This window comes from Vicugna pacos, chromosome 5, assembly GCF_048564905.1.
Source record: "Vicugna pacos chromosome 5, VicPac4, whole genome shotgun sequence".
Classification (NCBI taxonomy): domain Eukaryota; kingdom Metazoa; phylum Chordata; class Mammalia; order Artiodactyla; family Camelidae; genus Vicugna; species Vicugna pacos.
In genome coordinates, this window is record NC_132991.1 from 52,920,217 (window position 1) to 52,933,120 (window position 12,904).

The window sequence follows — 12,904 nt, forward strand, 5'->3', positions numbered from 1 at the left end:
GGTGACAGCACATATTATAAAAATAAATGCAGTCTGACTCTGGACTGACTAGCCCTAGCCCACCTCTCAGCCACACATGCATCTTTCCACATGCAGCTCAGCTCTATGCTGCCCATTCAGGAATTCTCCCCTATCGGCAAAACTCTCCCAAACACTTCATGCACTTTTGCACTCCCATGCCTTTGCTTATGCTATGCCATCTTCTTGATGTCCTTTCTTTCTTCTTCCATTTGCCTATCAAAAGCCTACATAGCCTTCAATGTTCATTCTCAAATGTCCCTCCCTCTTCTTTCATTGCACTTTGTGTGTTTCTCTTTAAGGCATCAGTTCTCAAACTTGGCTATATGTTAGAAATAGCTAGGGAGTTAAAAAACAAAACAAAAAAAAACACTTATTCCTGAGTCTCACCCAGCAATTCTGATATAATAGGTCTGAGATACAACCCAGGTATTGGGATTTTTAATTCCCCTATGATTCTAAGATACAGCCAGTGCTGAGGACCATTGCTCTGGAGACCATGGTAATTTGACTTGTACTTTATAGACCTACATCCTCAAAAAAGGGTTTAAAATTCTTTCGAGAAGAAACTTAGTCTTCTTCTTATAGGTCCTCTGTACCCACAGACATTTTTGAATAAAAAAAAAAAGAAAATACCATATGATCTTTCCTATATGTAGAATCTATAACAAGACAAAACAAAAAATAAGCTCATAGATTCAGAGACTAGTGATTGGTGGTTGCCAGAAGGCAGGGGGTAGGTAGAAGGAATATACTGCTTTAAATAAAATATATTATGTGTTTATTTAATTCATAAAATTCATTTCATCTGAAAAAAATATTTGGCTCATACTCCCAGTGTTGATACTAATCTTACTAAAAAGTTTTCCAAATTACTCTCCTCTTCCATTCCTATTGTATGTAAATTACATCATTAAGGAAAGTGGCTCCCAAATCTAGCTGTGAATCAGCATGAACTGCAGAGCAGGTAGAAATGATCAAAGCTTTCAATTCCCAGATCTACTGAAGCAGAATCTCTGGGGTTAGGAATTCAGAAGCTTGTTCTTAGTTTTTAGTTTAATTTAGTTCAGTCTGGTTTTGTAAGCTGCAATTCTAGTGTCAACAACAAACGAACCATTTTGTGAATCATTGACTTAACAGAGAAATTTTATAATTTGTGACTTTTATGAAAACATTTACTCATTATAGTAGTATTTGGGAAGGTCCAGTAATAGAAAATAATATCATAAATCTATCCCATAAAGAATAAATAATTTTTGAAAAATAATAATCATAAATCCCTAGAGAATACATCTTATGGATGAGACTCAAATATGATTCAAATGCATAAGAAAGTATTATTTTATTTTACTGTTTACAAGTCCTTCTTTCTATGTCATAGTTTTAGTGAAAGTGAAATTGAATTGGCAAAATCATATAATTAATTACATTCAGCTTTTATTAAAATAACTTATTTTCTCAAGTCTGTTAGCATGACACTTGGTAAAAATCAATTCTCCAAAAGAAATTTGGAAAGTACAGGCCATCATTATGGGTGTAATAGCTCACATTTTGGTCAGTTGAAACTTCTTAAACTTAACTCTTTTAAACCAGGAATCTCAGGCATGCTATAACCCTGAAGTCAGGTGAGGCACATTTGACCCTTCAGCCACATAAAGGTCAACTGGACTTCACTATTCTGTTAATGTACATTTTTTTTTCCTATTCTCCCTGGTCATAACAGTATGAAAGAAAAATTCAAATTAGGTGCTGTCTCTTCAATGGCTGAATGAACAATGGATGGACTAAAGGAAAGAAGAATCAGAAAAAGCGTAAGAGCTTTCGGAGAGCATTGTGTTAATTGACCCAAATGTACATGTTTCCCTTTACTAACGCCCTCCTCCACCAACTCTGGGCTTGATTATGTAATTTTTTTAAAACGTAATTTTTCCAATCCGATAGTAGTAACTTGACTCAATGACAGATTTCCATTTGAGAAAGTAATTTCTAATAAGTCATAGTTGCTCAAGGGTAGGGCTATAGGCATTGAATTCTCTTTCTAGAATAATTCAAGTTGGGGCTAAAATGAATGCATTTTATTCATTCAACAATTATACATTTCTTCATCTATTCCATTAATGCTGGAAAATTATATACAGATGGTCAGTACAAGTATGTTGCAGAGTATATTGATTTTCTCATTCTTTAATTAGTATTAGAAATAAGAACGAAATACCCCTTCCTCCAGTAATCATCTTGGATGTAGCTGCCAGAATTTTCAGCCAAGATTTACTGGCCATCATTCAGCCTGAATATGGAGAGTTAACCACTATGTGGAACTAATGAAACAAATTATTCATTCTATCATTCTTTCATTTCAAGGGTTATCAGCTAAAAGTCTACAGTTTGATTATGTTTAGTCTAGCAATGTTTTTAAAAATGTGAAAACACATGCTTTTTGTTTTCCATCTATCACAGTTCCCAACACTTTCTGTTTCAAACATTTACAACACTGATCTGGTCCCTTTAGGTATTTAAGTTTAAAGACTGGGTAAGTTCTCACTTATGACTCACATTCTACCAAAAATTACAGGAAATACAAAGATGAATTCAAAATGGATTTTGGCCTCAGGAATCTTACAGTTTTGTATGAGAGTTGATCCTCTTACTCAAGTAATTATAATAGACTGAGAAGAAACATACAGTAAAAAAGATGCAAATAAAATGACATGGAATCACAGAATTAGAAACAATTGGGTGCAGCTGAAATGAGCAAGAAATGTTTAATTTGTGGGCACAGAAATTACCAAAGGTCTCTCTTTTTTCTTTTATGTTATTTCTAAAAGACACCACTACTAGAATGGTTATAAGCATTTGGAATCTTCATTAGAGATGTCTAACAAACAGGTGGTCCCAGATAATCACACATTCCTACTTTCATCCAAATTTTAATTTAATGGTATAATTTAAAAGTGATTTGACCTAATACAATTTTCTTTTCCTTTCTCAATTAGAACTCAAAAATTTGCCACATTTGTACGTAAAGATACAACCCTACTGTTTTTCATTATCACTGGTCTCCAGACAATTTGTTCTAAGCTCTTTGAGCTCTAAAAATGTTACATTAAATATTAATATTTTTTAAGCTGAAGTGATGATTTTCATAATAAAAGCTCATGACTTTCAATGCCTATAAACAATTGGCTAATAATACATAATTGATATTTAAATATCTGTTCTGATTTAATAAATAACACTTCTAAAAATAACATCCTAAGATCCTAAAAGCTAGAGTCACCAAAACACTAAGAATGGACACCAATTTGACTTAGAATTAATACTTTTTCTATAACAAAAACTATGACTTCAATGGAGCAGGCTTGGGATGTTACAAAGATAACTCTGGAAGCTTTATCATCTGTTCCTTCAAATGTACTGTGACTTGCTCCCTACACTTCCATCGGCTCCAGTTCAGGAAATGGTGGATTTTCCTCAGAGATCATGTCCAAGTGGCCTTAATCAAATAAATAAATAAACTGAAGCTTTCCCATGAAAACTATCAAACTCATGTCATGTCCAGTCACAGAACTGAAGTGACTTAGGTTTATAAATACTGCAGACTTCTTTAATCTTATTCTCTATAAACCTACGTCATCTTTAACATTACTTTTTTTACTGCTATTATTACTTTTTCCATTGTTTATTACCTAAATACTGTATGTGATAGGCTCATTATTCCAAATATAAAATTGTCCAGATGGTATAAAACCATAGAATTATTCCCAGTACATCATTTTGCCTGCATAATATTGATTTTCCTCATTCCAAACATTACATACTAATCTTTGAAAAGCCATTTATAAATCCTATTAATGTCCAAGATAAATGCAAACAGCACCAAGAGTATCTAGCTTAGAAAACAAGATTTGCATAACTCCTGAGTGACAGACATGTTCCCATATTTTAATCTACTCCTTGTTCCAGGATCCATATCCAAAATTATTCACTGTGAATTTAATACTTCCTCATGAAGTTGCCCTAAAGATTATATGCTTGTACTTTGTCTATAAGTATGCTAAGATTTTGATGAACGGTAGCTCTTAGGATTACTGTTAATACTGACTGCTGCTGCTGCCACTAGTGATGATAAGTTTATTGGAGATAATTTAATTTGTGTAAACTGTGGGTGAAATAATACCAGACAGAGTAAATTAGTTACTTCTAGACTTTAAAATCTATAACAAATTACAATTTATCTGTGATGACCACTTAAAAATTAGATCAACCCTATCATAACTGGGAAAAAAGGCAATATCTGACAATTTTTTTCTTAATAAACATTACCTGCCTTACATTCAGATGTACTTGTTTTACTTTCATCTTTGTAATTTATTTTAAAGATCAATCTGTGTCTATTCCATCCCTATAAGTCATACAATCACCTTTGACCAGCAGTGACATCCTAACCTAGACAACGAAAAGATTAATTTGTAATAAATATGTCTGTTATAAAATGTATTTGTTTTTCTATTAATTAGCATTGTATTTGATAATGTCATAAACTTTAATTCGTATCACTGTGCCTATTTTCCAAAAGTATTTTTCACTTTCATAGCAAGGGGAGATAACTTAAATGTAATTATTTTGTTCTGTCAATTGTCATCTAAAAATTATCATTTATTAGAAAAAACCTGAAACTAAATTTCTAGAATATAATTATGTAACCACTGAAAGTCAATTCATTGTCTTTTTTCTCTCTTTTCTAATAAATGAATTCACAATCACTTGTCTTAGAAACAAAAACTGGAAAAATACTTTCATAAATACAGAATTATATTTTGGATATGACTTAGATAGAGCTTTTGCCTATAAGGAAATTCATTTCATAGAAAGAAAAGGCATTTAATGCATTATACTATTTCAGTTCATACTTTTATTTCTGTATAATTATTTTTCACTCTGATGACTTCGTACTAAATATATTTCTGTCTAAAGTACATATTTTTGATAAGAAGAAGATGTTAAAAAGAGGCTTAAAACACAGAATATCATAAATACTTCAATATTTATGAGATAAAAATATCAATGTCTAATAATGTACTGAAATTTAATTAAATTTTGAAGTGATTTTACATTTTACATTATTTGTTCAGGTTTTTTATTATTCCCAAAACACTCAAGGAAATTAATCTGAAACATTAAATAATGAATACTGTCCGGACACCTTGCCTAGAAAACTACTGTAAATCGGCAGTCGGGTGCTCCACCTTGTTACTGTCTAAACATCTGAAATCGTCTGTTGCCCTAAATATTAGCAACTTCTAGTTTAGCTTTGACACCGATGTCATACTTGAGCTTAAATATGGGACATAAATAAAAATGATTATACTCTAAAAGTTTATGGTTTTAAATATGTAATAGATATTTTACACTAATTTCTCTATAAAGCATAGATCACAATCTTGAGATTAGAATTCAGACACAGCAACAGGTTACTAGCCATTCCTCTTAGGGGTCCACAGACAAAAAAAGTAGGACTGCCTTTCTTTCCCTAGGCTTTCCCATTTCATCTCACTACAGTCTACATTTCCATATGAAGAGAATGTGCCTGCCAAAAGCACATTCAGAATTCCACTGCTAACAGATACTTGCAAAAATAAAACTTTTGAAAAGGCATGAAGAGGAGAAACAGCATGTTCCAAATGCTATGAAGAACTCAACATGATTTTCATTGGTCTCAGACACTGGCAGTCATTTGACTTACACTTTACTGTCTCAGATCCTGGATGCACAGACCAGTTCTCAGTTCTAGGGCCAATGAAGAACTATTTGCATGATTTCATTTGTGGCTTTGGAGTGCTACTTCTAATGAAAAGTCACCACAAAAATAACTTAACCGCTTTTGAACCCTGAAAGAAGTTCAAAGGTTATTGGTTCCAAAGAACATGGAATAAGGTTAACATGTAACAAAGGTTTCCATTTATTTTTTAAAATTCATTTTTTCCTACATATTTCCAGAAAGAATTTGAAGCAACAAACAGAAAAAAAAAGATGCACATATAATAGAATTTGATAAGATAAAATATCAAATCAAGAGGTAGGAGATAATTATAATGAAAACCCAGACTTAAATTCTTCATGGCAGTGAAATTCAGATAAGAATTATTTTCAATAATGCAATTTTATTAGGAGAAACAGATTTTTCTTGGTGTCAAAGTCTAAGATTGATTTATCTCACAGAAATATGGAAAGTTCTCTAAGCATATGAGTATGCAATAGGATGGAAGTATCTTCAGCAATTGTTTTACTGAAGTTATATAAAGGTACTTCATTTGAAATGTACTATCAATTGATGAATTTTTTATATAAAGAGATTAATTTTGATTACCAGAGATAAAACTCTATGGTAATACAGAAAAAGAAGTTTTTAAAAGTCTAAAGGACTGTATCAGAGGTCTTTAACTTCAGTGTTGATTCAAATCTTGGATTTTAAGAATACATGCAATTTTATTTTCTAAGTGCTGAGGAACAAACTCAGTATTGTTGATGGAAATAGTGTTCCCTTCCTAGAAAATTATAAATCCTAAAGTGTTTCTTTTGAGTAAAGGGAGAATCATCTCTTCTTTCTACAAGTCTAAGCTGCAAGAATGTCTTCAGGCAGAAACACAAGTGTGTTCGAGATGCACAATTTGTATCTTCTCAGAGCTGAATAGTCTTATTGATCCCAAAGTTACATATGATATGCATGGAAGAGATCACAGAAATTCCTGCCTTGGCCATAGAAGAAACTTTGCCATTGTTCCTTGCTTCACAGACCTGGAGTGAAAATACATATCTAAAATTTCCATGAAAGACTTTCAGAACAGATTTGACAACCTAGCTGTGTGAAATGATTTGGGAATCAGCATTGTAGGAGACAGACATTCTCGGAGACAGAATCTAAATAACATGTAAGATTCTTCCCAGTTTTCCCAATAGCGTACCAGCCATGGAATTTCAATACTCATCATCTCCTCTAAAAATCTCAACTTTTACACTTTGATGGATGACTTTTACTATCTGAAATTTAGGGAGATTATGCTGATAAAAATTTTATGTGTCCAAACCCTGGACACATCTAGTCAACCAGAGAATCTCAGGTGAATTGAATTAAAACTGTGGGGTCAATTGTAGGAGAAAGTAACCTGTATATAGAAATTTGAATGGTGTCAATATGTCGGATGTTTCTTTAAAAAATCCCAGACTGATCTCACTTAAAGACGAAAGTTTTAAATGAATTACCTATAAACAGCAAATATATTTCACAAAATTTCTATTAAACTTGTAGCTAACACATATGAAACATTCTAGAACAGATTTGCTTACCAAGTGGATTGAGAATCTGTGTGCAAAGCCCTCAGGAAGTGGGGTGCTTCTAAGTACATATTAAGAAGGGAAGGTCTGGTACATGGGTGTCTGACCAGAAAGGGCAGGCCTCAGTGTGAGAGGCTGGACAGCCCCGAGGGAGCCCAAGGGGACAAGAGAGCTGGGAAAGGGGGCTGACAAAGAAATGAAATAAAGCATGGGATAAGGGCCACAGATGTCAAAGGCAAACTTAAACCTACTTCCCAACTTGCCCCAAAGCACAGCTGGCTATCAGAAAGCCCATGCTATATTTAACTGAAGAGCATCCTAAAACTTTCTCTGAGGAATTATGTGTAGTCATTTGGATCTTCTAAGATACTATCCACCTCGTCAAAATCATATCCTGATAAAAGCAAAGCCAGTTGTCAATGTGCCAGTTGACCGATCAATCCCACCCCCACATCTGGCCTTAATCTGTTTTCAGGCAGGGACCCATTTCGACACTTGCTTGAAATAATTGCGAAATAATTGCCTGAGTGGAAGTATGTCCTCTTTGGTAGCTGTGTTTTCCCTGCTAGGTCACCAGGATCATGAAGCAATCATTTGATTTTACCAAATTTTATTCTAATTTTTTGGACAAAGAATCCCATCTTATCCAAAGGATCTGTTCTTTATATGAAAAAGAACAGAAGTACAGTTGAATTGCAATTCCCCTGCAAGTGGCACCTTAGCATATAATTGATCAGGAGGGGATAAGGATTTGAACCACCTGCCACAAACTGCAGCAGCGCCACAGTGGAGTAGTATACTAAAGTTGATGGCTAAGTGGATCTGATTTTATCCACAGCCTTGCTTTCCTGGACTCCTGCGGTGCCCTCTTCAAGTGATGCCTCAGTGGAGATGAGTTTGGAATTATCTGTGCAACTCTTCATGCCTGTTTGAAATCACACAGGCACTTGAGAGAAAATAGAAGTGAATTATATAGGGACTAGAAGAACTTTTACAGTTCCTGTCATAGGAAATATGGCCAGTGAATATACCTTTGGAGAGTAATTTTGGATTTTTGGTTATTTACTGCTATTGCCATGTAAAATTTATAAATGCATATTTAAGTAGACACATTAAGTCTATAATACAGATTTAAATAAATTTATCTTCAAAAGAGGGTTTTAAAACATATTTGAGCTGACATTTTGTTTTAAGCATTACAAAAGTATATTATTGCTACTAATAATATTATAGTAATGACAAATCAATATGTAAAAATAGAAACATTTTATATAATTACACTCCTTGAAGCCCACCCTATTCATTATTTAACAACCCCAGAATGTCAGGAATTTCATCCATAAACTTCAATTACCATGTAGTTACTTCTAGATCAACAAGTGGCTGCAATCTGACTTTAATATTTGGTATTGTTAACACATAGTATCTTTGCTGTAGTTAGGATATTATTTTGGAGGAAGCACAAATTTGATAGATAATTAACTTATTTTATTAATCATCTGTCTTAAGAGGCAGAAGTTGTTTGTGGTCATTTTCTGGCTACTTTAAAATTCTTAATTCCCTGTCTTAAATTCTAAAGCACATAATAGGTAACGAGTGAATCAAGAGTTAAAAGGTCAATGAAGAAACTGCTGCTCTCTTAAAGAAAGAGTGTTTCTCCCCTCAAAAATAAAACCTTAGCCCAATCCATAGCAGATCTACATTCTGCCTGGCCAAAGATTCCACCACAGTGTAAAATTTTTCCTACTGCTCTACTGTTTCCTTAACCACTATACGGATATTCCTGAACTAGCTGTAAAATGTACACCGTCTAGTATAATAACTATCAAGTTCAAACTTGTCTCCCCACACATTACTGTAAAAAAAAAAAAAAGTATAGCATTCAAAGCACTAAAAAACTGAGGAAAATCAGCTAAAAGAACCAAGCATAACATTTCCCATTTAGAGGGCTATGCAACAGAAACAGTGAGGGATTGCATAATGTTTCAGAAGTTTTTCCAGTGCTATGTCGTTCATGTGCATGAAAAGCTAATATGTTTTTAAAATATATTTTGAAGAATTGATAAAAGCTTGTGTATAGGGTTTCAGAAAATAGAAAATAAAAGGACTCCTTCAGTATGCATGAAGTTCAAATTTAGGCAAACTTTTTATTGCTTTGCTGTTAAGGATGAAGAAGAGAAATTATTTTCCCTAATAGCCCTGGAGCCACCTAGGATGTAGCGTTACTTACCTAAAGATGGGTCTTTGGAGATGTTTCCTCCTGATTGTGACATGGTCATCCATTTAAAGGTGAAAGTTTAACTTGTTCCTAGAAATCACTCCAGAAATCCAGGGAGAGAATGTGGAAGCTTATCCCGATCTACTGTGCTACAAGGAGCCCAGAAGGAAAAAGTAGTTTCCTCTTTCTCTTTTTGGGTGCTGGGAGAAAACTTCCCTGCTCTCTGCCAGCTGAGCAGTGTGTCCATAGAGGCCACATAAGACAGGCACGTCGGGGCACTCCCCCACAGAGCAGGGTGTGCAAAAAACACCAAGAGTCACGTTGACATGGGCAAGAGAAGTGCACGGGACCCTCGGAAACAGAATGAAACAAACAGAAAACTTCCTAGCCCAGTGGCACCCAGGTAGGAGCTCCCTAAGTTATTGCAGCCATGAGAGCACTCCTTCCACATGCTGGTCAAGCTCAGAAAAGCTAAGTCCCTCCCTGTCTTTAAAACAGCCTGTTCTGAGGCTCGACTTCTTTTCTTCAAAATAAAAGTTGTACAGCTGGTTCAGCAGTCCCATGTGAGTACCCTCTGAAAGTTTGTTCTGTTAAAATAAGAACTGTATACAAATTAATGAAGAAAGATGGGCTCAGGCTGCATGGCTGGCTTTGCTTCAAGAGATTATAATTATTTTACAATCTTGCTTTTATTCACGCTGGCTGAAGTGTGGAGACGACTCATCATTTTTGGCACTCATAACCTAATAACCTACACTTGGCTGGAGTCGAAGATGCCATTTCAACTGATAGAAGCCCCTGTGAAGCCGGCCAGAGCTACAAAAGTTACAAAAACAAAAATTGCTCAATTCCATCAGTGACGCTGTACCCAGATATCTGTACAAATGTGGTTTTTCCAACTAAAAGAGGACATTTCAAAAAAAGATAATGTAAACACACACAAGCTTTTTTTTTAAGTACCCAAATTCCCCGGGAACCTAAAGTTTTTATTATAAAATCAAATTTTAACTAATGAAAATGAAAAGAAAGAAAAGTAGGTATAAGAGAGAAGTTGTGAACAGTTGAAAATAAATGACATTAAAGATTGTTTTACTTGGAAGACTTAGACTCAGACTGCAGGAACTCTTGTAAGTTACAGAGAGGGCAAATCTTCATATTTTAATATAAATTATTTTAGAGATACTTCTGTACCTGAATCACAAACAAAATTTCTACTCATTCAATAATGTTATGACATTCCCAGCCAGAGGTTTGTTATGTAGTAAACCATCTCAAAGCGTGATTAAAATGTTTTTAACATATACGTGTTATAAAAGGGGAAAAAACTGAGAAACACACATTCTTTAGGTGCGTGATCCATAAAAATAAGGACCAAATGTCACAGAGAGGGATAGAATCTATCTGGTTGTGATCTGTAGCTCTTAGCACCCTCCAAATATGTCCACAGGAGCAAGAACACCTTTTATTTTCCTCCCAGAGGAGAGACCAATAAGGATAAGAGAATTAAAAAGAAATCATTGATTATATTGAGCAGTTCTAATCCACACTAGGATATGGAATCAGTCCGAGAAAGCATTGAACTAAAAATAAAATAAATGGGTTCTAGTCCTAGTTCTATTATGAATATGTTGGGCATTTGTGGGGATATTTCTTGACTTATCTGAGCTCTAGTTTCTTTGTTTGTAAAATAAAGTAATATTAGTTGAACTCTGCGTTCCTTTACAGCTTTAATGGTACCAACATGCTATTTCTAAATACGATTAGTGTATTTCTTGCAAAGGAACTAGCATAGAAGTTGTGACTGATACTCTAAAAAAATACAGATTCCTTATGCAAAGTTATAAATAAGGAAGCTATAAAAAAAGGATAATTTTGTATTACATATATTTATGTAGACATTACATATTTATAATATGTATATAATATATATAAATAATGACATCTAAATCAATGTTCCTCTACCATCAATAAGCATTCAATCATAAGCTGACATGTGTGCAACAGTGCAGTTAAATCTGGAGACCATCTATATGCAAACTGATATGCAGATCTTTTGGGGTGGATGCTTTATTACAACCACATGCTTTGGCTCTCTTTGTATGTATAATAGCACATTGAAGAGGTCTTCTGGAAGGATTTTTGCATTTATGAGTGGCATTCAATTTCTGTACTCATGGTTTATCTCTATTACTGTTAATTTAGCATAAATATCCCTGAGGAGCTACCCAAGAGAAAAATAAGTCCATGAGCTTTGAAAAATTAACTTTCTTTTTGTCTACTTTTGATTTAGAAAAGTGAGATGATTTCTTCATTAACATGATGGAAGGAACTCAATGCAAATACTAATAAACATCTAGCCAAGATACAGTTCAAATGACAAGCAAGTATACAATCTTACTTGAGGCTTTAAAGCTTGATTGTCAGCTGCAGAATCTAAAAGTTATTACACTAATTACAGGAAATTCGTAACATCTTTGCTTGTGTTAGGTTCATATTCTTTTTGCTCTGAAATTAAGGTAGAAAGCTTAGATTCCCAATGACATCAAGCACTATATTTACTTTTAAATCCAATATTGGAACTTAAAGAGCCATAAGAAGATACTCGCAAGGTAAATAGTCACTTAGCACAAAGAAAAATATGTGTTTTTTAATGTTTAAATTAACCTCTCAAATAGTATTTAAACTTAATATTAGAAAGAAAAGTTTGCTTTATTAACTTATTCAACTTTAATGCAGTACTCAATAAGATGAAAGAACCTCACTATTGTTGCTTAAATTACAAAAATATAGTTCTTAAATTAACACAGCTGTGCTGTGCAAAATACTAAAATTTATCATCTAAACAAACAGGCTAAGTCTCCTATAAAATAAACTAAATATAACTTATTTTGAATAGTTTTTTCTGGGGGTAGGGGTCAGAAATGATGTTTATATTTTTCCTATTACAGTAAACGCTTTTTCAGTATGACTTTGCCTAACACTCTCACCCCCTGCACACATACACACACATTCAGGGATACCCTCTCCAACTCAGCACTGTCAGAGACTGTTGTAACAGGTGGTCAACAAATATTCCTCAAAGTAATTTGTTAAAATCCTCAGTAAGACACACCAACGTATCCATTATAACCAACTCGTTCTGTATAATGAAAATCATGGATCAACTGCATGATTTTTCCTGCCAAGTGGGTACCCAGCATGTCATAGTATTTTCTGTTAAACCTCTTGGAAATGATGAGCTTTACTTTTTTTATTGTTATAGTTTATTTTCTGGCTCTGTTTGTAATATATAAGTGCAAAAAAGCATGCAATGGTAGAAAAATCATACGATATTAT

The 12,904-nt window shown here is 33.8% G+C and overlaps 1 protein-coding gene across 13 annotated transcripts in view; it reads right to left on the reverse strand.

Moving 5' to 3' along the window:
* Nucleotides 1–12,904, reverse strand: part of PDE1A (phosphodiesterase 1A) — a 323,372-nt gene that overhangs the window by 232,019 nt on the left and 78,449 nt on the right. The window contains exon 1 of one of the 13 annotated variants that reach the window (XR_012072718.1): nt 9,581–10,036. The exons of the other annotated variants lie outside the window; for them this stretch is intronic. The gene's annotated coding sequence lies outside the window, so the exon portion shown is untranslated. Of the gene's footprint in view, nt 1–9,580; nt 10,037–12,904 lie in introns of those variants that run through there. 13 annotated transcript variants of the gene reach the window in all.